The sequence below is a fragment of the Ambystoma mexicanum genome, chromosome 8 (assembly GCF_040938575.1).
Source record: "Ambystoma mexicanum isolate Mex_15411 chromosome 8, UKY_AmexF1_1, whole genome shotgun sequence".
Classification (NCBI taxonomy): Eukaryota; Metazoa; Chordata; class Amphibia; order Caudata; family Ambystomatidae; genus Ambystoma; species Ambystoma mexicanum.
The window spans coordinates 1,685,629,875-1,685,656,191 of NC_090929.1; the positions used below are offsets into that span (position 1 = coordinate 1,685,629,875).

At 49.4% G+C, this 26,317-nt stretch overlaps 1 protein-coding gene across 1 annotated transcript in view; it reads left to right on the forward strand.

The window, feature by feature from the left end:
* The window catches only part of LOC138473323 (deleted in malignant brain tumors 1 protein-like), a 911,582-nt gene that overhangs the window by 223,873 nt on the left and 661,392 nt on the right, over positions 1-26,317 (forward strand). The gene's annotated exons all lie outside the window — the stretch shown is intronic.

The following is a 26,317-nucleotide window of genomic DNA, read 5'->3' on the forward strand; positions in this document are numbered from 1 at the left end:
AATCATCATTCCTATCCTGAAAAAACCCACAGCAAACCCCCTCCTGGTATCAAACTTTCACCTCATTTCCCTCTTAACCTTCCTATCCAAGCTCCTTGAACGCCTTGTTTACTCCCAACTCTCAGCACACATCTCTAATCTCTCTTTTCTCCCTCCAACTCAATCAAGGTTCAAGCCTGCCACTCCACTGAAACTGCTCTTACCTCCATCCTTACCTCCCTCCTCATAGCCTGCTACTCCAAACACTCTCTGTCCTTATTCTTCTAGACCAATCTGCCGCCTTTGACAGAGTAGATCACTCTTTACTTCTTGACTCTCTCTCCTCCTTTGGCTTCAGTGGTTCTGTCCTTGCCTTGATCACTTCCTATCTATCTAACCAAACATTTGCACCTTTGCCATTTCTTGGGGCGGCTGCACCTCCCCTTCCTTCCCTCTCGCCCATGGCGTCCCCCAAGGCTCCGTACTCCGCCATTTTCCCTTCTCCTTGTACACCTCCCTTCTTGCTCCTATCATCTCTTCCTTCGAAGTATCTCACCACTTCTATGCTGACGACACTAATTTTTCTCTCTTTCACATCCTTCACCCCCAACATTCATCACAAACTCTCATCCTGCCTCACTGCCATCAAATCCTGGATGACCTCCCACTTTCTTACCCTGAACGCTGGGAAAACTGAAGTTCTATTTTTCCCGCTAATGTCCTGCCCCCGCCTTCTCCTCCTACTTCCATTCTCTTTCCTCCCTCCCATCTCCCTATCTCCCCCTCTGCCCGCAATCTTGGTCTCCACTTTGACACTAATCTCTCCTTGGCTCACCACATCTCTCTTACTTCCCGGGCCTGTCGCTTCCATATATACAACATACGCAACATTCGTCCCTTCCTTACTTTCCATGTCACTAAACTTCTAATATCTTCCTTAATCTTCTCTCGACTTTTCTATTGCTCCGTTCTCTTCTTTGACCTCACCTCACTGGGATGGCTCTCCTTCCATTCTCAACTCAAGTAAATAACTTCCTCTGTCTTGTCTTCAAATCTCTCTACGGTCTCGCACCCCTTATCTTGCATCTCTCCTCTCCTACTTTTTTCCCTCTCGTTCTCTCTGCTCTGCTGATCACTTCTGATTTCTTGTACCGCACGCCCCTTGTGCACAATTCCGTTTCCGATCCTTCCAACTTCTTGCTCCTCTTCACTGGAACCTTCTCCCTCTCTCTCTCTCTCTCTCTGCTCCATTACTTCCTACTCCTCCTTCCGTTCTTCTCTGAAAAATGCACATACTTCAGTCACCTACCTAACTGTTAACGGCTGATTCTGAACAATGTCCCACTCTGTGCAAGTTTGTATTATTGACTGTTTCTTTATAAATTGTTCTGCATATTGTTCTTTGCTACGTGATTCTAAAAATGAACTCACACGCTTAGTTTATATATTTCATATTGTTTTCTGTAAAGTGCTTTGGTTAAAAGCGCTTTATAAAATTCAATAAATACAAATACAAACAGAGATTGTGGCAGCAGCCTCGTGCAGGACATTTACAGTGACCATTACTGGCCTTAATATGTTATGGCAGCCTCTGCAAGGGATTTGCCAGTACTGCCATAGACAGGTTGCATCAGCAGCTTCATGCATGTGATTTACAGTCACCATTACTGACAAAGATAGGTTGTGGGCGCAGCTTAATGCAATGCATTTACACTCACCATTACTGACATAGATAGGTTATGGGAAACGCCTCATGCACAGGATTCACAGTGACCATTACTTGCATAGATAGGTTGTGGCCACAGGCATATGCATGCGATTCACAGTGACCATTACTGAAATAGATAGATCTTGACCATAGGTTCATGCAAGGGTTTTACCATGACCATTACTGGCATAGATAGGTTGTGGCTGCAGCCACATGCAAGGGTTTTACAGTGACCATCACTGGCATAGATAGGTAATGGCTGAAGGCTAATGCATGAGATTAACAGTGATCATTACTGGCATAGATATCTTGAGGCCATAGCCTCATGTAGGGCACTTACACTAACAGGTCCTGACATCGATATGTTGTGGCCACAGCCTCATGCACAGTGTTTACAGTGACCATTACTGGCATAGACATATTGTGGCTGCAGCCTCATGAAAATGATATAAGGTGCTCCTCTTCAGTGTGCTGTTGGAGAAATGGCATTTTGTGTATTTTTTATTTTTTCCTAGAGAACCGACACACATTATTCTTAGTATGGATCCCTCCTCTATTAATTATTTTGGGTTCGCTCACTACCCTCAATAGCTGGTGCTAATTTGAGGAAATGTTTAGGCCCAGCCTGCCACTGAAAACCTTGACCACCCATGACAGCTAACCCATGAATCATTTAGAACCCTGGTGCCCCTCCAGGAGCCATCTCCACCATCCCCCTCCCCCCAGGCATCAAAAGCTTCCTCTGCCACTGACTCCTAATTGGTATTGATGCTTTCAGTATCCGTAAGTAACCCTGCCATGATTATCACAAAGCAGGGAGCATGAAACCAAACTGAGAGGGTGATTTCATGTACCTGCTACTTTGGCAAAGCCTATCTGAGGGGCGGCAGGGCTGTCCTTCTCTGTGGTGCTGAGAGCAAACAAATGAATGAAAGGGTGTACACTGATCTACCATTCCCTCGCTCATTTAGGACCCAGTCAGCTCACACAGCACCAGGCAGATTTCAATGAGGCACCCTGCTCAAGCAACTGTGAGTCTTAGGCCGCCGACCCAGGGCCTCACCACGCATGGATCAGATTACATGCAGCAAGGCCCCTCGTCTGGCACCAGAGCGGGTGAGATGGTGCTCTTCCTGAGGCCTGGGTGGAAGCATTGTGTCAGGCTGCAACCTGAGTCTGGGCCAATCCCTTAATGTTGCAAGGAGCGGGAGAACAGGGAAGGAGGAGAGCAAGGGGCACGATGTGGCAGCATCAGTGTTCCTTCAGCTCCATCTTAACGCCGCCACGTGCCACATCCCCCTCACTGTAGCACTCTGCTGCCAGGTGTTCACTGCATCAGGCTCTTCTTGCCGGCCTTGGGAGCCATGTTGACATGCGCCTGCGGCAGCCGGGCTCCGCTTCTGCCACTGTTATGGCTGCTTGCAGAATCCCAGGGACAGCATCAATGCAACATTCTGTGCCCCAGGAGACCCCACCAGCCTCTGCTGCTGATGTTCAGTGGGATTGGGTGGCAAGCCTTAGGGAAAGTGTTACTGTATGGCGTCCCACTAGCCCACTCCCCCAATATAGGGCGTGTCTTAGCCCTTGCACTGTGTGCATTGCCCAAGGCAGAGCTTTTTAGTTTCACTGTGTGAATACTCGAGGATAGAGTTTACCCTTTAACTAGTATAAGAGCTATAGGACACATTCTACCTACTGCGCTGAGTATTATGGGACTTTTCACTTGTACTGTGGGGGGTGGATCAAACCGGGTGGGCAAATGGGCAAATACAGAAATCTGCACTGTGTGACAGTGGCCTGCAGACAAACCTGGAGTTACAAACTTTGCATAGTGAGATCAGAGCAAATCAGGGTGCTGGGACGGTGGGATGCCAGGGTACTCTTTCTGGCATACCACACCGGTGCTGTCTCTTGGTCAGGAGATTATCACATCAATGCTGTGTCTGTACTTTGGTGGGTCAGAAGGGCTAAATGGGTTACTTTGGTCGTTCTGAGTAGGATAGACATATTGGGAGGCTAAAACTCTGTTCTGGAAGGGTCGAAGGTTGGCTTTTCCGGGAGAATTATTTAAGAGTAACAGTAAAGATGTTATTGAGAGCTTGGTGATTTTTTTTCTACATCCTTCCCTTGTACAACCCCCAAGCCCCCATTTCTGTTCCCTCCCGGTGCTGTGGGAATGGGACGGAGTGCGTAACATGGGACTCTTGACACAGAGTGATTTCATATTGATAAGCTGAGTAAAACATTTGGGGAAGGGTGGAAGGTGCTTGGGGATTGTTGTCTCTATTCAGTGAATGCATTTTTTAATCCTCAATGGCATATATTGCTAATAAAATGATTGTAAAGATAATCGCTTGATCACTTGCAATTTGGGAGCATCGATGTGCACGGTCGATGAGATGGGAGTTCAATGGCTAGCTGGATCAAGCTGTTGTTGTAACCCCTGGTCAAAGTTGGAGCGTGACTCTCCAGGGAGTCAAGGAAACCGGCGGCGCCTGAGGATTTCTTTGCTGCTTGTCTTTCTGCTTCTTGGCCCAGCACACCCCTGAAACACCGGCGACTATAAGAACTGCCATACTCCCTGTGAGGGTGAAGCCCGTGGGGAGTCAAGGAAGTAGGTGTTGACCCCGCCCCCCCCCCCGCTTGGGTGTTAGCATTCCGCTTCCCCAGCTGTTCATACTCAGGTTATGCTTTCTAATTGTCTACTGGCGGTCGATTATCTCTATTCCAGTCTAATGATCTGATGAGCCGTTGAGCTGAACAGAGAAGGTGAGAAAGCGAGACAGTGCCTTACTGTGGAGCTCTGTGCTGGTACCGCTGCCCTACCTTGTTCTATTTTACACACTGCCCATTATTATGGGGAAAAGGAAACCAGAGCGGGGCTCATCCATGGGTGGGAGACACAACACGATCATCATGATGTTTAAGCCTATCAAGGAAGAGAAATCTCTGATCATGGAAATAAAATACTTATTAGTGGACATTGATGGGCTAGAAAGTGCTCATCTGACGGCCCATAGGATTTCCCCTTTGAAGGTAACTACTGCCCCTGCATCAGCCCCTAATTTGCAATCTAATTGTGTCTCCCAGTTAGCGGATGCCGGTCTTATCTCCTTCTGCGACATGGATGCAGAGCAAGACACAGGAAAGAAAGGCCTTTCCATCCAGCCGCAGAAGGAGTTAGATCGCCTGGCCCCCTTTGAAAGTGCCCCCCTCAAAGGCTAATAGGCAAGGTGTAATTTTATTATCCCAGTAAACCTTAAGGGGCCCTCCATGGTGGGTAATGGGCCCATCATCATTGAAACTCATCAGACAGAAAAGTTCTTGCTATCACAGATAGTTCAAATGATTTCGAACTATCCCCAAAAATTAAAGAAATGTTTACGGACCTGAAAGAGTTGGTCCTTCCGAAGGCGGATATATGGCTGAGCGGAGTGTGGGCTTTTTTAAATAGAAAACTGCCAAGGTCCTGTCACTGGAGAAAACCCCTGTTTATTCGCCTGTTGACGCTTCTGGGCCACTTTTGCGTATCAATCCTCCAACAGTTAAGGCCCCCCATTGTTTTGCTCATAGCCTGTCAACCTTTCTGAATGACCGGCCCACTTCTACAGCTGGTGTGGCACGCCCTCTTGTGCACCCTTTTGAGCCCTAGCCAAAAGCATGATCTCAGCGATAATGTCATCAAGGGTCCAAGTTTGTCCGGTGCTACCCTAACAATAATGGGGAAGGTAAGTGGGTTTGGGCCAGTCAGTATTCCGCAAAGGGTGTGAAAGTTGTCTAGGAGCAGGATTGTTCTGTCTATATGGTGAATGTATGATTTAGGAATGGGGCCATTAAATCTTCAGAATCATTTAAAAAATAAATGTTCTTACTGGATTCTACATACAAAAGGCTGTTTTTGCATTATAAGGGACGATATTGTGAGATGCCGATGTGCTGTGATCCCAAATTCAAGCCTTGATTTCATTCAAATTGTTTTCACATCAGAGACCCTTGCTATTGGCCTTTTAAGTATTGATTTTAGATGCCTTCCAAGTGACAAAGTTAAAACCATAAATAGAGCTCCCTCTCATTTTCATTCCAAGTACATGTCCCCCGCTAAGCCCGATGCTCCACAATTACACAGAGTTACATCCGAGGGGGTGAGTGTTCCAAATCTTGGGAGTAAGATCTCCCAGCAGGGGTCTGGAAGAAGTTGACTGACAAGTTGTGCGCTCGACTGCCCTTTCTATGGTTCCTAAATGTTACAATTTCATTTCCTGGAACATTGCTGGAATTTGCACACTGTTGGATGCCCAAGATTTGTGCCCATTTCTCTGCAGGTTTCATATCATAGTATTTCATGAGACCTGGCCGGTCAATCCCGTTGTGTTCCAGGGATACCAGTCTTTCTGTAAATGAAGGGTCCTAAAGTCAGGCCGCCCGGAGGTCTATTAAATATGGAATGATGTGTCATTGGATGGGAAATTGGAGGCTGTACAAACTAACTCTTTAGACCTTCCAATGCTGCTTATCCGGGTTGGCCATGATGAACTGATTTGCTTAATTAACTTTTATAACAGGCCTTGGTTATCGCATGGCTTGGTGACCCTGGAATGTCTCCAGGCTCTAATTTATACCAAGTTTGTGCCGATATCAATTAAGGAAAAATATCTTATTATTGTTGGTGGGGGTTCTAACCTGCAGATGGAGCCTTTAATGGAACCTTCGGGGCTTTGGGATGATCAGGACTTAGCCTGGGACATCCCATCCCTGATAGGTAATCCTCTCCTCAGAAGACATTGACTTGCTGTTGAGTCTGCCTGTATAATGTTTAGTTTAAATATGAGGGCTTGTACTGGGCGGTTCTCCAATGACCAGCCTGTGCGCTATTCTTTTAATGGTCACAATGGCCGTCTCGTCAATGATTACGTTCTAATTTCAGCCAAAGAATGGGAAAGAATCAATGAATTGGAGATACTTCAGAAGGTGGAGAGTGACCACCTCCCTCTGGTGATCTCTTTTTCAATATCCATCCCAGTCTGTCCCAATGTCTGTCTGCCCCTTGCTCTCACAGCAGATAACGGTTGAAGGTAACGCTCGAAAATCTTTGAAATTGTCCAATCTAAGGGGCCGTAACATGGTGCCATATATTTATGATGTAATTCTTCCTAATTTGGAAACAATTCCTGAGGCAGACACCACTAATATGGCAATTTTGGCTGGATTTGAATTGACGATGGCAAAGATTCGCCCACTTGTAACTGTCCCCACCAAAGCCTTAAGAAAGGGCACAATTGGAAAGGCTGGCTGGTATGATGATGTGTGCCATTTAGCAAAGAAAGATATTGAAGAGTGTGTTGGTTTGAGCTCTTGGGTGGATAGGTCCAAACTCTATGTCTTTAGAGCAAACTACAAAAGCGTACTTGCATTTAAAAAGACTTTGTAGCAGAGAGATGGGGGGGCTTCGTATACCGCCCTAAAATTAGGGAAAACTGCCCTTTTTTTGGAAACTGGTCTCTAACAGAGATTAGATGGTGTGGGCAATGTGGCGTTGCCCCGTAAGGGCTGCGCACGCGGCGACGTGACGTTGCACGTCGCCGCGTGCGGCTTAAATAAACGGGGCGTTCCCGGAAGCGGGAGAGCGACCGGGGAGCCCGAACCTGACGGACGTGTGAGTGTGAGCTCTGTTGGGTTGGGGGCTCACGGGCACGCCTGGGGGGCCATGGACAGACCCCCAACAGTGGCGACGAGTGATGTCGGATGCCCGGGCCCGGTGGCGAAATGTGTCTGGAATTTTTCAAACGATCGGAACGTTCACGGACGTTTCGTTTCATGCCGTGGCTGCGGACCGCACACGCGGCTGGCGGCCATTTTGCATACGAGGCCGCAGAACTTCTCGGAGCTCCGGTTCGGACCGAGAAGGTGATCCGGATCTAATTTTTGGATTTTGTGGTTGCTGAGTGCATGACCTGCACGCCCATACCCAATTTGTGTGTTTTCATCAGATTTTGGGACTGTTACGTCGAGTGTAAGCCAGGATAAGGATTAATATGGTAGGGCCTGCTTAGTCCAGTCCATCCACGTGGCTCAATTTTTGGGACTTCTATACGGCAGTGCTTTGCTGCTAGGTGGCAACAAGGCACTTCCTCGCCCCCTTCATCATCAGGACACTCTTTTTGATCCTCTTCATCATCACGAGGTGGTGGCCGTTTTGGAAGTTCTTCGTGTGTTTGCACCAGGCTGTGTGTGGCACGGGGGTGCATCCTTCCGGGTGCCTGTGCGCTCAGTCCCATGTCCGACAGCGACCAGGACGGTGACACCGCGGATCCTGGGGAAGAATCTCAGGACGAAGGTCAGGCGGCCCAGCCTGCAGCTCTGCAACCGCTGCCACCGGGGAATCAGGGGCCTGCACCACAGGCACTACTAAGGGCACAGCCTGTCGCTCCACAAGGGCCCCCCATTATGGCTCAAGCTAGAGCCCAGGCAGCCCTGCAACCGATACCAGAATTCGATCCTCTGGGGCCCCGATGGAAGAGGTGGGTGGCTCGCCTGGACATGTACTTCAGGGCTGCTCGAGTGGATGACAATGACAGCATGGTAGCCACCATGCTGTACTCGGCGGGAGCCGCGGTTCAGGAGATCTTCGAGTCGCTGACTCCGGTGGACCAGACCTATGGTGAGGCGAAAGCGGCTCTCCTCGCACACTTCCTTCCACTTGCCAACGTGGACTTTGAGAGATTCGTGATGCTGTCGGCCAAGCAGAAGGATGATGAGACCCTGGACACGTTTTACGGCCGCCTACGCCGCCTTTCCCAAGGGTGCGCGTGGGGGGGACGCGGAGGACATGATACGGACAATGCTGATCCAAGCATGCTCCTCCGGCAAACTGAGGAGACAGGTCCTCAGAGAGCCGGGAATCACTCTGCCCCGTATACTAGAACTGGGTCGATGTCACGAAGTGGCTGAGGCACGGGCAAACAAGATGGAAGCGGGTTCACGCTCGATCAAGGCCGAAGAGGTGTGCGCTGTGTGGCGGGGCGGCAGAGGAACAAGAAGGCCTGGTGGAGCCCCCCGAGACAGGGCAGGAAGATCGGGGGAGTCATGTCAGAAATGTGGCTATGACCTCCCCCACCCCACAGAGTGCCCAGCGCAGGAAGAACATGTGGCTGATGTGGACTGCCGGATCACTTCTCGAGAGTGTGTAAGTCGGCTCTACCTGTCATGGTACCCAGAGGTCCGGCCCGAATCTGGACTCCGCGCCAAACCCGGCCATCCAACGTGGCCCAGGTGGATCAAGCGGAAGAGGAGGCTCGGGCAGAGGAGGCTGAAGTAGAGGAGGAGGAAAACATCTTCTTCGTCTCAAGCATGGGGATCCTGAAAGGCAAAAGCAGGAGACAGCCAAGGTGCGTGGTGGAGGTGAACCGCTCGCCTGTTCCCATGCTGGTGGACACAGGGGCATCGGTCAATGTTATGGCGAGGGGACATTATGACGCTCTTGACCCATTACCGAACCTGGCTGTGCCAAGAGCTCGCATCTTCGCCTTCGGTGGACTCGAGCCCATACCGCTGGACGGAGCGTTCGTGGCGAAGGTGGAGCATGAAGGCTCGAAGATCAGAGCCCGGTTCTATGTGACCCCCATAAGCAACAACACCCTGCTGAGCTGTGCGGCTGCGGAGGCACTCTGGATAGTGAGTTTTGCGTACTCAGTATACCCGGAAGATATCAACGATCTACTGGACAAGTACACAGCCCTGTTCAACGGCATTGGGAGAATGACCGGTGATCCAGTCCGGCTACACATTGACGACTCAGTACAACCAATTGCCCTGAAACACCGGAGAGTTCCTTTTCATCTGAGGGAGCAAGTCGACAAAGAACTGGACAACCTGGTGGCCTTGGACATCATCGAGAAAGTGGAAGGCCCAACACCATGGGTGTCCCCCATTGTCGTGGCCAGGAAACCAAAGCAGCCGGACTCCGTTCGCATCTGTGTGGATATGAGGCTACCCAACAAGGCCATAAAAAGGGAGCGACACCTGACCCCGACCATCGATGACATAATTGCTGAGGTACAGGGGGCCAGATTCTTCTCCAAACTCGACCTCAGAGCAGGGTACCATCAAGTTGTCCTCCATCCGGAGTCCCGGTACATTACTACGTTCACCACCCACCGGGGACTCTACAGGTACAAGAGGTTGAGCTTTGGGGTATCGTCGGCTGCCAAAGTGTTTCAGAACATTATCCGGGGTGCACTTGCTGATCTTGAAGGGGTACTCAACATCAGTGATGACATTTTGGTGTTTGCCAACACGGAGGTGATCCACCTGAAGCGCCTGGCCAAAACCTTCGAGAGACTACAGTCATTGGGCCTCACCCTCCATAGGGACAAGTGCGAATTCCTGCGCCCATCAATAGAATTCTTTGGGTTCGTGTTCAAGGAGGGAGGGGTGTCACCCGACCCGCGGAAGGTTCAGGACATAAAGAGTGCACAGCCCCCGGAATCTGTGTCGGAAGTGAGAAGTTTTCTGGGCATGGTGACCTACTGTGGTCGGTTCATCCAAAACCTGGCCTCGAGGTCTGAGCCGCTCAGAGCTCTTACCAAGAAAGAGACTGCCTGGCACTGGGGTCCACTGGAACAGTCGGAGTTCGAGGACATCAAGAGCGCCCTAACAACGGAAGACACCATGGCGTTCTTCGACCCGGCGCTACCCTCGGAGATCGTGGTCGACGCCAGTCCGTTTGGCCTGGGGGCGGTCCTGACCCAGGTGGACCGGGATGGAAACCTCCGGCCCATAGCATACGCCAGCAAGGCGCTCTCGGAAACGGAGCAGCGGTACTCCCAGATCGAGAGGGAAGCCCTGGCGGTCTTGTGGGGATGCCGACATTTTCGCCTCTATGTGCTGGGGCGCCCGGTGACTGTGGTGACTGATCATAAACCCCTGCTCCCGATTCTGGCGGGCTCGTCATCAAAGCCCCCGGCCAGAATTGAGAGATGGATGCTCGCATTGCTTGAGTACGGGGTCACGCTGGTATACCGGCCAGGTGCCAACAATGCAGCGGACTTTCTTTCCCGTCATCCCGGAGTGCGTGGGGGAGTGGCGGGAGACACCTGCGCAGAAGAAGCGGACGACCATGTCCGGATGGTGGTGGAGGGAGCAACACCAAATGCACTGCCCCTGTCGGAGCTGGAGGCTGCGGCGGCCGAGGATGGGTGCTTCCAGATACTGAAGCAGTCGATGCAGAGCGGTTCCTGGAAGCTCGTCTTGGAAGCTCTCGCAGGGCGGACCCATGAGGCGAAGACCGCCCTTGAACAGCTGTGGAAGGTGAAAGATGAGCTGTCTTTCTCGGAGTCGGGGCTCCTGCTCCGGGGGGATCACATAGTGGTCCCCCACTCCAAAGTGGGTGAGGTGATCGCTTTGGCCCATCACGGACATCAGGGTGCTGCCAAGACGAAGGCGAGGCTGCGGATGAAGGTCTGGTTCCCGGAGCTAGAGAAAAGGGTTGATGACTTTGTGGCAGCCTGTGTATGGTGCCAGGCAGCCTCCCCGGTGCAGAGGGAACCGGCTATCGAAGCAATGCCTCGAGGGACCAGGCCCTGGGAGGTCGTGCATGCGGACTTTGGGTCCACGTCCGTGGGCACCCATTTTCTGGCCATAGTCGATGAGTACTCCCGGTACCCCGACGTGGAGTTTGTAGAATCGGTGGCATTCGAGCATGTGGTAGTCGGCGTGGAAAAGATCTTTGCAACCCACGGATTTCCCCTGACGCTGTGCTCGGACAATGGGTCGCCATTTCAAAGCGAACGCTTCTCAGAGTTCCTGGTCAGCTGTGGAGTTCAACATCGAAAGATATCCCCGCTGTGGCCTCGGGCCAACGGCGATGCAGAAAGACTGATGCGAACACTAAACAAGACATTTCGGATTGCGCAAGGACAAGGCCAGCCCCTCCAACGGGCATTGTATCAATTCCTGAGAGTGTATCGCACCACCCCACATGCCTCCACTGGTGTCGCCCCGGCGGAAGTGCTGTTCCGGCGATGTCCCCGGGGTCTACTGCCGGAGGTACAGGAGAGAGAACCCGGGATTATTAACGACCAGCAGGTAGAGGCCGACCGACTGGCCAGGATCAGCCAAGAGAACGTGCACCGGGGCCTGCGGCCCCAGCGGCTGGAACCCGGGGATGAGGTGCTCATTCGGAACCGCCGTCCTCACGGGAAGTTGTCCCTACCTTATGAACCGGCGCCCCTAAATGTGGTCGCCGTGAAGGGGTCAATGGTGACGGCCTCCGATGGGCGAACGGCTGTCACCCGTAACGTCAGCTTCTTCAAGAAGCTGGGGGACTCGAGAACTGAACCCCCTCTGGACCCTGGTGTCGCCGAGATCCCTGAGGAAGATGGGCCCCCTCTCGGTGTCCCGGCCTCTCCGTGTCGGGAGGCTACTGTTGATGGACTGCCGGTGCCGGAGGTGAGCGGGAGGTACCCCCAGAGGACTGGGCGAGGGAAACCCGCTTACCTCAGTGAGTATGTGTTGGGACAGTTGGAGAGTCGTCCGGGGTGAGGGTGGCTGACATTAAAGGGGCCTGGGTCCAAGATGGGCAAGTTGTTTGTTGTGTGATATGTTGTGTTTAACTAATAACGTAATTGTGTGTCCTCCTGAAAAAGGAGGAGTGTTGCGTTGCCCCGTAAGGGCTGCGTACGCGGCGACGTGACGTTGCACGTCGCCGCGTGCGGCTTAAATAAACGGGGCGTTCCCGGAAGCGGGAGAGCGACCGGGGAGCCCGAACCTGACGGACGTGTGAGTGTGAGCTCTGTTGGGTTGGGGGCTCACGGGCACACCTGGGGGGCCAAGGACAGACCCCCAACAGGCAAGTTATTCGGTAAGATCATTTTAAACCATCTTCATGGTTGTGTGGATAGCAATAACATCATATCAGATTTACACGCGGGGTTTAGAAAAACCAGGGGCACGATTGACCAGTGTTTAATTCTATCTTTGATAATCTAAAAGTATACAGTTCTCTTGAAAATGAATTTATATGTGGTTTTCCTTCACCTAAGTACTGCTTTTGATTCTATTTCAAGGGGAATGATGTGGCAAATTCTGTCTAGATGAGGGGCGCCATCCAATCTGACCCATGTTGTAGCCCAGTTATTTTCAAATAAAACTGCTTGTGTTCGTTATGGACTGGGTGGAGAGACTACTGTTTAATTTGAAGTCTCCATGGGTGTCAGACAGGGCTGGCGACTGTGCGACAGGCATGGTATCAAGAGAGACACAGACACAAAAGTAACAGTTTGAAAATCTTTATTATCAAACTTTGTGGGGTTTGTATAATGCCTACCTGGCACTAACTCTAAGAGGTTGTTCCCTCAACTGATGTTTCTAATGGTCGTCAATGTCCGTAAATCCAATCCAAAGTTTGTCTCTGTCTAAGCCTATGCTTGCCATCACTCTTAAAACAAATGTGATGTGGAGTCTTCTTAAAGGGAACATGGTGATTCAAAAGGAAATGTAAACCACAGCTCGTTTCAGGTAGTCTTACAAATAGTTGTAGTTCTGCCAGTTCAAAATAGTTCAACTCAAACGGGTGGCCCCTGGAGCCTTCCTCGTAGGGCTCTTGCAGCAAGTCAAAGTTCCCAATGTCTCAGGGTCCTTTGGGGTTCCCTTCCCCAAACTTCAGTCATTCCAGTTCCAAACAAACAAAAAACACAGTTCCTGTTACACCTCTCAGGGTTCCTTTCCCCAAGTCCAGGCCTCTCTTCACGAAGTTCAACAATGTCTCTTGTGGGCCTCTTATGGTTCCCTTCCCCAAGCCTAGCTACCTCTGGTCTAAAACAAGCAAAAATGTTCCTCTTCTCGGGATGTACCTTTCACTGTACAGTTCTTTCAAATCAAATCAAATTCTTTAATGTGATACAGTATGAAATAAATTCAAACTTTACACATATAATTTACATATTACAATTACATATAATACAAACATTACATTATATTCAATTCGAACCGTATACACATATAAACTAATAAAATCATACTTGCAATACATGCAACCTTTATATAGTTCTATTTGCCCACTTAATTACTGTTGCCACAGGGATTCTCTATGCACTCCCTTAGGCTTCATCCATCCTGTGATAATTCCAGTTCACATTTTAGTTCCAATCCAACTTGTTGCCAGATGTTATATAATGCGACGAATAGGTGCATATTACTGGTATTGATACAGTACAGCCAAAAGGGCATTTCAGGTATGGTCGCATGATCATGCACAAAGTCCCCCAGATGACGTACAATCGTGGCTCTCAGTGCCAAGCATCCAGTGAGTACATGTCTAGCTGTCTCCAAACATTCTGTAATTTTACAGAGGCGACATATACGTTTGTCAACCGGAATTTTTTTCCCAAGCGCCTCGCTTATACAGGGTCGGTAGTTGCTCACATCTAAATAGGATGATAAAACGTCTGAGTCTACTGGAGGGAGACAGGGATAAGTAAGCTTGAGGCTTCATGTAACTAAACAGGCGATATTTAATAAATTGGTAGGACCTAAGAGTACTTAAATGAGCAAAGTTCTCAAGCCAATCCCATAGATCCACTTTTTTACCAAGTGCATGAAGGGTTTCCCTGGAGATCATATTCCCTCTTTGGGTCCATCCAATATCAGTGAGGAATGTAGACATGTCTTTATGTAAGGGTGACGTAGAATATTTTTTGGTCACCTCCTGGTGGATTACAAAAAGTAGGGGATTAGCAGGGCCATTTGTCATCTTGAGATGGAAGCCAGCTCTTTTCTTCAATACCATGGCTTTGAGGGACAATAGGCCCAATTCTAATCTAATCAGGGCCATCGGCACCCCTGGGGATAAACCCAGAATCCGCCTCCAGAACTTGCCCTCCAGTATTTGTAACCATCCAAGATCCATTCTTTCATGAGGGTAGTATCAGAGACTTTCGAGAACGCTGGGTTCTTTTTTCCTCTGACCTCTTATCCCTCTCCTTATTCTTTGGCACCTTTTCCTCTTCTGTGCCTCTTTTACTCTGTCCTTTTCCACTTTACTGTGCTTCCTGCACACCTTTTTTTCTGTCATGCACAATTGCACCTTCTTTCCACCTTTCTGTGCCTCTTGCACACTTCTTCTTACTTTTCACTGTGCTCTCTTGCACTTTCAGTTTCTCGCTGTGCTCTCTTGTACCTTCATTTGCCCTTTAATGTGCCTCTTGCACTCTGTGTATTTCTTTTGGGTTGCTTGCACCATCTCTTGTCTGTCAGTTTTCCTTCGCACTGTCTCTCTCGGTTTCGGGTCGCTTGCACCCCTCTCCTTACTTTCGGGTCTCTCTCGCACCCACTCTTGGCTGTTTCTGCTCCACCAGCGCACTTTGCTGTCTTCATTACTTTTGCACCTCTAGCGCACCTTTACTGTTATTCCACTTTGCTTTCTTTCACCACTTTCCAGCTTTCAGTTGTTTTTGTCCAGATTTCGCTCACTGGGCCCCTTTTTAACAACACTCCTGCTCCCGCTCCAGCCACCTGCATGTTACTGAGTTTATCTCTGTCTCATGAAACTCACCAATAGTAATGCAGCACCGGCGAGCAGGTCCAAATGGGTTTGGGTCGAGGTCAGGATCTCAACACTTGCCCCTCAGATACCCTTGCGACCGGCACACAACCCAAGGGAACGAGCATTTCCCTGAACACCGCTGGCAGGAGACAGGCTGTCTCGCTCTGGCTCTCTGGAGCTCCCTAGCCACGCTACAGCCCTTCACAAACACTGGGACAGCGTCTCAGCACACCATTCTCCTCCGGATCCTACAGGCTTCTCTTCCTGCATCTCCCTGGTCCTTGGCTCATCTGGTCCAGTCATCATCCCCAGCTCGCTCAATGCTTCTGGCAGAACCACACTTTTTATAATGCAGCTGAGAGTCAATTGGAGTCAGGTGTGCACAGATGGAGTAAAGTGCCTGACCTTGCCTGACTCCATTAGTGGTACAATTCAAAGTTGTCACATGGTAGGCCTCACTGTGTATTCCTATGTTGTTTCTATGGGTAATCCACATTGCTCCCGATTGCCTCTTCTTCATCCCAGTACCTATGGGCAATGGGGAGGGGGAGATGGGGTGGGATTGGAAATGTCCCATTAAGGCTGAGGGAGAGTGGGTTGGTGTATAATTTGGAAAGGAGAAATACCATGTCTCGCGTTTTGGTATTCTACCAATCCTCCATGACCCTCCAATCAAGTGATCCTCCGTTGCTTGTCCACCCCCAGGGTCGGGATCCAAAAGCGATACCCTTCCCTGGTCACCTGGATGTTAGATCTCATGGGAGTAGGGGGAGAACACCGTCCGGTTTCTCACACCCCTCTCCTTTTTAACATGTATATACAGGAGATGATTGATGATTTATTGAGTGGGGCCCAGGACTGCCCGAAACTAGCCTCTTGTAATTATCCGGCCCTCTTTTACACGGATGATGCGGTTTTAATATCGTCCACCCCTCAGGCCCTAGAAATATCACTATCCATCTTTCTGGCTGAATCTTCTGGGCTCTGTCTAATAATGAATGTTGGCAAAACCAAATCGATGGTCTTTTACCCTTATCCCTATAAACACAAATTCGTCCGTCTAAAAGCGGAAGGTGTGTTAATCGAACAAGTGGCCCACTTCGGGTACCTTGGGGTAAGGTTGCAGGAGTACCCAGGCTGGGGGGCTCAGGTGAAGGCAGCAATCAACTTGGAAAACTATGTGGTGTTTCAAGGTCTTTTTATCAGAGCTATGGTAGTTGAGCCATCCTCCAGCGTTTGATCTCTACAACAAACAAGTCTTATCAGCTGTATTATATAGGTCAGAGGTATGACGTTATGTAAAGATGGGTCAATTAAACATCGAAGAAAATACATTTTTAAAACAACTTGTATTGCTCCCTAAGAGTGCCCTCTCTGCATCCACTCACCTGGAACTTGATATCATCCCCATTGTCACTCGGCCTATGTTTAACCCAGTTTTCTTTTGGTTAAGGGTTTGGTTCCAACCAGGATTGTAAAAATCCTGGGAGGCTTTGCTGCACTTCATGTCCTCAAAAAGAGGCAAAAGCCTCAAATGGATGGCCCACATTAAGTTATTGCTCCAGGATTTATGGTTAAGACCTTGTTGCAGTATTTGGGGTTAAGTGAGCTGTGGTTCAACCCAAGGGGCAGTGTCACTGCCTCCTTATTAAAGCTAAAATCTCTGCAAAGCATAGAGCAATGGAATTACTTTTTGTCGATACCGCCAAAAATAACCTTGGCCGTTAATATGCCGTAAACAACACAGAGTTTGGGTTAAAGCAAAATTTAGATGAAATGAGTCTGCCTTTCGAGAGATCCTTGTATCTTCGCTTGAGACTGGGCATCTTCCCAGTTGCTGCGCTGACACATGTGTGGGGCATATTAGCATCTGATATTTGTCCTATGTCTGGAAATGCTAGAGAAACACTTCTACAAGGTGATGTGTATTCTGGTCAGCTGGATGGTCACCCCTACAATTGAGATATGAAACGTCCATCTTAGATGTCACACTACTCCTCCCAACTCATGAGAACCCACTGATACAAGCATAGATACCGCAGAAGACACACTCAAAAATTGGATCATCAAAGCCCTTGACCAATGAGCACCAGCTATAACATTCAAAGCAGCACCAATAAAACTGGCAGCAAAATGGTTCACAGAAGAACTGAAAACACAAAAAAACAACAACCACAGAATGGAAAAGAAATGGAGAGAACAATAAACCCAACAAGACAAAATAAAGTACCAAAGACAACTCAAACTATACAAAGCAACAGAGCTCAGCAAAAAAATCTACTACACAACAAGAATAGAATTGGCAGACAATCCACAGAAAGAAATCTTCAAAATCATCAAAGAAATAAAAAAAAACCTCTTGATGCAAAGATTCCATGCCACAAACACTTTGTGACAAGATCACCAACCACCTAAGAGCAACAATAGACACAGTCCATGAGACCATCAACGTAGCCCGGGCAAATACATCTACGACTGCCGGACCATAGACACTGGACGAAACATGGATTACAGCAAAACTCATCTGCCTAGAACCAATCAAAGAGGAAACCTTCACCACAATGATCAAGGACATTAACCCTGCAGGAACTCCAAGGGACCCCTTCAAAGGAATCCTCAACGACAGAACCCCAGCAACACGCTTCCGGAAACTAATGAATCCATCACTGAAAAGAGGAATGGTACCGTCATCCTTCAAATCAGCATACATTAAACCAAGGAATAAAGGAATCGAAAAGCGCAGAAGACCCGAGCAACTGCAGACCGATCTCCAACCTGCCCTACCCAGCAAAGATCCTGGAGAACCACGTGTACAAAATCCTTCTCAAACACAACCAAACAAACTGAATACTTGACCGATCAAGAGTTGGCTTCAGACCTATGAGAGGAGCAGAATCAGCACTTCTATCGATATGGGACGACCTGAAAATAAAAGCAGACGCTGATGCCCAATCGGCCCTCATACTATTGGACATATCAGCAGCTTTTGACACAATCAGCCACGCAACACTAATAAAAAGATTGATGGAATGTGGCATACAGGAAACTGCACTGAAGTGGCTTACCTCATTCTTAACAAACCAAACCGAAAGAGCCTACCTACCACCGCTCACTGTAAACACCAAAAATATATCCTGTGGATTTCCACATGTCATCCTCTCCCCTCCACTTTTCAACATCTATATGTGCCCACTGATGAAAATCATTCCGATCCCACTGACATATCGCCTACAACTACGCAGGTGACACACAACTGAATGCGAAAACAAACAGAACACAGGAACAAACTAATAACTTTAACAACTGCCTCACAGAAATGTACAACAGAATGACACTGAACTACCGCAAACTGAACCCGGCAAAAACGGAAATAATGCTCTCACCTGCAGGATTTGACAAAGGGAACCCACAACTGGACTTGCCAATCAGCACGGGGACTCAACCAGAGACTACCGATGTAGTAAACAACCTAGGACTACTCATGGACAATGGACTATCACTGGAACTGTAAGTCAACGCAATTGCCAAAAAATGCTTCTTCCTCCTATGGCTACTCAGAGGATTACTCCCCTACCTCACCTTCCCCTACAGAACCCTCACAATCATATCCCTGATACTCACAAGAATTGACTTCACAAAAATCCTCTACTTAGGAATGCCAGAAAGACTCACCAAGAAACTCCAAAGGGTGCAACATACAGCATCCAGGATCCTACTAAGACTGCACAGAAGGGACCACACCACTCCAGCATTCAAAAGCCTATACTGGTTACCAGTAAAAGAGCACATCATATTCAAAGCCCTCTGCATAGCCCTCAAAGCCTTGCGCAGACAAGGAGCAGAATTCTTCCAAGACAAGATCAGCTGATATCGCCCAGGAAGGGAACTAAGGTCCAGCAGCAACCTATAAATAGAGGCAAAACACTACGAAAAAAGGAAATTCGGCTGAAGGAAAACGGCAACACAATGAAGTAAAACGGAGAAAAGCACAAACTAGTGACTTTCAAATGTTTTGTGTATGGTAGGGAAATGTAGGGCCCAAGGTAAAGGCCAGGGTGATAGCCTACCCTCCTTGCCTGGCAAAGGGTGCAAACACTTTACGCTCATTACCTTAGCCAGTGCTAGACGGTTGATAGCCTATAGCATGTCTCGATGGCACTTCTTACGGGCTGGAGCCTTGGATGGAAGGTGGCAAGCTGGCTTGATGGGATTTAAGCACTGGGACATGAACCCACAAATGGCGACAGCTCAATGGCTCAGCAGCATTGCAGTACTGCAGGGGTACTTGAACTCGGCATGGGGCAGAGGTCTGAATGTCATCTTGGAGGGTCAGTCCTAACATCTCAATGTGGGGGCGGGGGCGGGGGCGCTCGAAGCGGCTTGGTTGCAGTAAGGACACATTTGAACAGGACGACTCGACTGGCATTTTGGGTGAGTTCAACAAGTGTAGCGTAGCTCAAAGCACAGAAGGATGTCATGGCGTAACTCAATCCCTGAGGCTGAGTGCCGCGGTCTGCTCATGAGTTACACTCAGAGCTGGCACTCAGTCCTGCAGGTCCCGAACAGGATATGGTTTGCCGAGTGATCTCCATGTCCACTGTTTGTGATCTGGGTACCTAAGTGTCCTGACTCTGGTTCTCAGTGTTGGCATGCTTCAACGTTCTTCAAGCGATATCACTTCTGTTTCCAGAAATGGCAAGTGAAGAGCACCCCCTCCCTCCTGTTTAAAAGAGGCTTTGAGCTCTCAACTGCCCCAATGGGTAATCCACAATCAGAGATTGCCACTCCATTGAAGGTCAAAACTAGCAGGGGATTTGGGACTTCTGGGCTTCCTGCAAGTGTCCCATAGCGACACCTTCCTATAAAATGGTCTACACTCTTTGCAGTGATTCCGAGGGGGCTCCGCTCCCAGTAGAGGTCCTGCTGGCAGATTCAAGCAAGTGGGGAAGACACGAATAGTGAAAAGGGATCTTCCCTGAGCCATCATTCCTTAGATCCACCCAAGTCTCTGCCATTAAGAAGTTAAACGTACAAATGTCCTACAATTAAAACATAATACTATTAATAATAAAATGAACAGTTGTACAATATATAATTTTATATATAAACCAAGGAAAAAAGACAGGGATTTTGAGGACAAGTAGGGCAGCCGGTATCCCACCAAAATAATGAGGATGAATACTGCGAATCCCAATACTGCGAGTCCCGTGGGGCACAAACTGTGTTAAAGTTCAAGAAAGGAATGTGTGTTTATGGTCTCGGAGTAAAATGTTCATTGTTTTCATGTAGATCCGGGCAGCCATGGGAGCTAGGTCCAAACCTATGCACCACTGGTGCTCTATTTCTTTCTCTTAGATTCTTGAATGCAAATGGACCATCTGCCAAGTGGAGTCAAGGGGCTGCAAATAAGCAAAGCACCAGTGACCTTTCCCAGCACCCAATGGCGCTCCCCTTTGATGCTTTGGTTACTGGTGGAGACCACTCCTCCACCACAAGAAACCATTATGACCGAAGAAAGGATTACCACTGCCACTCTTGGCCCCCACCTACTATGTGAGCAAAGGATGTTCAACGCTCCCCATGAAGCGTGTGAAAGAAGAATCATGTCTTGGGCAATAGCACACCACTTAGTAGACTGTGCTTACTTGAGTGAGAGGTGACAGTCCAGAGAGTGCTGAGAGAAATGGAGATACCGGCATTTAGGTTCAGGGACTGCAGTCCCAGGACAGTCATTCCCATAGATTGAGCAGAAGAGGTAGGTCGTCAGGCCTCTTCTGAAATGGCAGACCTTGGCCTTGGATTGTGGCATGAGACGAGACAGAGTTCCAGAGTATGAAGCCTGGAAATTGGAGGAGTCACACCCATTTTTGTTGCATCTGGTAAGGAAAATGTGAAAGGAGATTCCATCTATCTTTTTGGCCAAAGGGTGGAAACATCCTGGAGAGATAACTTGGTAATTGACCATAAAGAGATGTTTGAGTTAGGCTTAAACCATAGAACCTCCTTAACTGTAAGTCAGATTATGGTCTTTTGTACTGTTTTTATGTGGTCCTGGCAAATTGAGTCGCCCGATCTGATAAACAAGAAGTGTTCTGCTTGTTTTGTGTTGTGAAGTGCTTGGATGATTGAACAATCATTAACCTCAGGTTTGCCTTCTCACCTTTTAGAGGATATTATTTGCTACTGGCTGAAGTTGTAGAATTGCGCTGCCAAGGCAATAGAGAAATATCTTTCTTCATTAATGGTGTTCTCTATGGGGCTATCAGTGTGTACTGTCATCAGTTTTTCATACGAAGTATGACACTATAGGATCAATAAATTGGCTCTGTCCTTCTGACGTTCATGCATGTTCTTGTGTGTCTTTAGGAGGTGAACTGCAGCTCCGCCTGGCTGATGGTGGCCTGTGTGCTGGGCGCGTTGAGGTTCAGTACTCTGGGACCTGTTGGCACAGTGTGTGACGATGGATGGGACCTCACTGATGCAGAAGTGGTGTGCAGGCAGACAGGCTGTGGTCTGCCTGTCTCTGCTCTCTCAAGGGCCTATTTCGGCCAGGGCTCAGGCAGCATCCTTCTGGATAATGTCCGCTGCACCGGTAATGAGTCTTATATGTGGCAGTGCCGGAATGAAGGCTGGTTGTCCAATAACTGTACACATGGGGAGGATGCTGGCGTGATCTGCTCAGGCACAGCCTCTCCTCTGCTCAGTGAAAATGATTTGCATTTGGGCTTTCTATCCACTAATGTGTTTATCTACCATGAAACATGGTCCTAGAGATGAACAGAGTCATGACCTCAGACCCTGCCCTCAGAGAGCAGGGTTGAGCGGTCATCAACTGCTTATAACTGAGGACTGTGGATCTGAGTGATCAGGTCTTTGAGAAGCAAGTCAGCGCAACTCAAACATAATCCTGAATTAGCACTGTGATCCATCTATTGCAAACAGTAAAAGCTTTACAGGCTGATTCATGGAATTAATATGCGCTGAAAGTTTCTGCGCAAGCGTGCGAATGCGTGCGAATCGCAGCGTAAGTGCGAAAATCGCAGCGAAACCCGTGCTAAAATCATGAGTGGCGCACGCAGGAGCACACGTCATCAAACAGCGTGTGCTACGCGCACAGCGAAAGCGCACATAGCGCAGCGCACACAACTAAAGTAGGCGGAACACAGGGCGTAACACGCGGAATGGGGAACATCGCGTGAAAATGTGGGCGTTACGGGGGAAGTACAGGAGGCAAATGCATGGAACGCCCACACGCGCGCCTACCACACGTATTCATGGAATCGAACGGGGCTAACGCGTGTGCCAAAAAAGACGCGCTAATCCGGAAACACATACGCCAGCAGGAAGCAGGCGTATGTGGACCCGCGCAGCATAAAAGTGCGCGCAAACAACAAACAAGCTCAGACGCTACGATGAATATACCGTTCCTCGCAGCAGTGGTCGTGGGATAATGCAGGAGGAGGAGGAGGATAGTCAGGCCCAGAATTTTTACACCCAGAACCAGCCTTTTTGGGATGCCTGATGACCAGGTGTATGGGAGGTACAGGTTTCCACCTCACATAATACTTGACCTGGTGAGTGAGTGGGAGGATGACCTCACATCACCCACACTGTGCTCCCAAGCACTGAGCCCCCTGGAAAAGGTGCTTAATGTACTGCACTTCTTGGCCACTGGATCATTTCAGCAGACAAGTGCTATAGCGGGGGGGGGGGTGTCACAGGCCACGCAGTCACGCTGCCTACACCAGGTGTTGGCCATCATGACTGCACGCCCATCAGTGCGCAGGCACATATACCTGCCCAGAACACCTGCAGAAAGGCAGGCTGCCGTCCAGGATTTTTACGTGGTGGCACACTTCACCAAAGTGCTAGGTGCCATTGATTGCACCCTTGTGACTCTACATCCCCCCAGGGCATCTAAGCACATCTATAGAAACCGCAAGCACTGGCATTCCATCAACGTGCAGATAGTATGTGATGCCAAGGGAATCATCACCTCAGTATATGCCAACTATCCAAGGTCCACCCATGACAGTTTCATTTACAGAATGTCAACCCTAAACCGGGACCTAGAAACTGGGCGGCATGGCGATACATGGCTGCTTGGTGAGTATAAATGCCACTGCACATGCATGCATGTCAGATACTGAGTAATGTCACAACCCCACTAATGATACCCATCATCACCTCCCCAGGGGACAGTACCTACCCTCTGAACACCCACATGATGACGCCAATTCGGAACCCCGTCACACCACCCGAGGTAAGATACAACACAGCCCATATTGCAAACCGGGGCATAGTGGAGCGCACATTCGGAGTGCTCAAGTCACACTTTCGCTCCCTTGACCGTTCTGGTGGGCAGCTGCTATACGCTCCCCCAGTAGTGTGCAGGATCATAGTGGCAGCATGTGTTCTGCACAACGTTGCAACACGCCGGGGCCTGCCGGTGGACATGGTGGTGCCCCCACATCCCCAACCACATGCACGCCCGCTGTGCATGGGAGGGGAAAGGGCACATGGTGAGGCAGCCCGTACGCTGCTGGTGGCTAATTACTTCACCTAAAATCACACCCCTGTGGAGTGCACACAGCCCTGGCACATACCAGCTGACAATCAATGATGATGACATAAGGGACAGTCAACTGTCACAACTGTACCAGCCTGAGATTGGTCACCTGGAAGTGTTACATTGTGTGCATCCCTACCTACCGAAAGACAACCAATGTTGTGTCATTAAAAGACATACATCTATGCTGCAAGAATGATTACCCCCTTGCAAAACACAACATGAAAACAGCGGCATGTCACCCAACCCCTCCCCATCTCCGCCACCCAACATACCATGGCATGTCATGCAATGTGAAAACAAACAAAGCAATGCACAAGACCTGACACAAGTGTCACAAAGTGCACTGTCCCAAATGGAAACTGCCCACAGACAATCTGCTCCCAGTAATCAATAACAAACAGCACACATGACCAAATACTTACCACCAACACAATACAGCAACACACCATGAAACATTGCTAAAACATGACAGTACTAAGTCAAAGTAGTGGTAGTCTTACAACCTGAATAAGTCAGCACATCGACCCCTTCCAACTGTAGAGTGTCGCTGCCACGCAAATGTGTCAGTGTACTGCATACAACATTAACTCCATCTGCAAAGGAGACAGCCTTGTTAAGCCATGAGGAAGGAACCTGCGAATTAGGAGGAAGACATGGATGCACAAGCACATATCAATACACCATGCAGTGTTCAATACAACAACAATACCCACTAGGGATGTCCACACAGTATTGACTACAGACTGCCCACACAGCTCGTGGGAGCTCAATGTCAAGTCACTGTCACTTGGTCACACCCTTTGCAAGCCCATGGAAACGGGAAGCAGGAGGGGTGTGTGTGTCAGGAACCCAAGCATCTAACCCAAACTCAGGACAAGCCTGCATGTGCCCAGCCGGAATACACAGTGGATGCCCACGGGAGCCACACAAGGCAACACACTGTAAAAAAAAAAAGAAATAAAATAAAAAATCAAAAATGGCCATGTGGGGGCCAGGAGGGGGGGAGGCCACCCAGGAGGTTCGAGGACAGGGTGCACACCAACACCCACCTGCGTGGATGTTGCGAAAAAAAATACCTCCAGGGGCTCATGGCCTGCACGGTTATGCCATTGTGGGAGAACTGCGGTCGCTCTCTTCACCCTCTGCTGCTGCATCAGGAGGTGCTGGCACTATGGGAGGCAGCCCACACAAAGCCCTTGTATGGTCCTCTATGGCAGCAAGCATGCGGGTCTGGAAGGTCTGATTCTGGAGGATTATAGTGTGGAGATAGTGTGGAGATCCCCATGCAGCACCTCACGGGTTGCCTGCAATTCTGCACGCATGGCCTCGCGTGATGCCCGGATCTCCTCACGTGTTGCCTGCAGCTCAGCTGAGAGCGAACGTGTGAGCTGCTACAGCTGCTGTTCTGCTCTAACTTTTCGGGAAACCTCAAGTTCAAGCAGACTCTCCCTGAGCTTATGGAGTTCTACCCTCAGGGCTTCCCTGTGGCCCTGTGACTCTATTGATATGGATTCGTGCAGAGTCTCCAGTGCCGCCCATCGGTCCCTGTTGGACGCCAACATGTCTTCCCTGTGTGATTGGCAAATAGAGTCTGTTGCCTGCTGTTGTTGCTCCATCTGCCTTTCAGGGGGGATAATGGAAGTGGCCACCCTCTCCAATGCCTGAGCTATCCTTTCAACTGATGCTGCCTGTTGGGTTGCCATACCGTACATGGAGTTTTCCCATACAGTATTGCCTGGTGGCGCACGGCCACCGCGTCGGCGGGCACCACACCTGTTTGGGGCAAGGCGATCTGCACCTTGCTGTGCTGGCACTGCCTGAGGCTGCAGGACTGCATTCCCCCTCTAATCTGTTGGCCCAGGAACAGGATCAGATGTTGTGGAGTGTGACCCTGCATCCGTAACCGCCAAAGGTGGACCTACCAACACTGACATCCCCATAGAGGGTTCTACCCCTGGTGCAGGTGGGTTGGATAGAACAGAATCCCTGCCAGAAGCACACACCTGCGACAGCACATAAGTCTCATCATCCGACTCAGCACCTGAATAGAGGTCTCGGGAGGTGCACCCAGAGACACCCATGGACAGTATGGTCTGCAGGAGGATAGGATTTTCACCCACCACCACACCACGTCCTCCACTGGTGCCTGATCGTGGCTAAGATTCCTCCTGGGTCTGCACCATCTCCTCAACTTCACCAGCATCAAGTGTGTCTTCACCTGCAAAAACATGAAATACAACAAATGGAAACAGGCATGAGCATCATAGCACACACATAGGCCTGACAAGACAGAGATCATGTACATGCTTAACACATGTCCCACATGACTATAAGCCTGGCATGCATGCACTGTCAATGTGTTGGAAGGGGAGTCAAAAAGGCAGACACTGAGGACACCAAGATGGAAAAGCAATACATTTGCTGCATGGTGGGTAGCACTGGCATCACACATTAGCCTGTGAGTGGCCTGTCCAATACACATATATGACACATGCCAGCACACAGATGGCATGTAGCA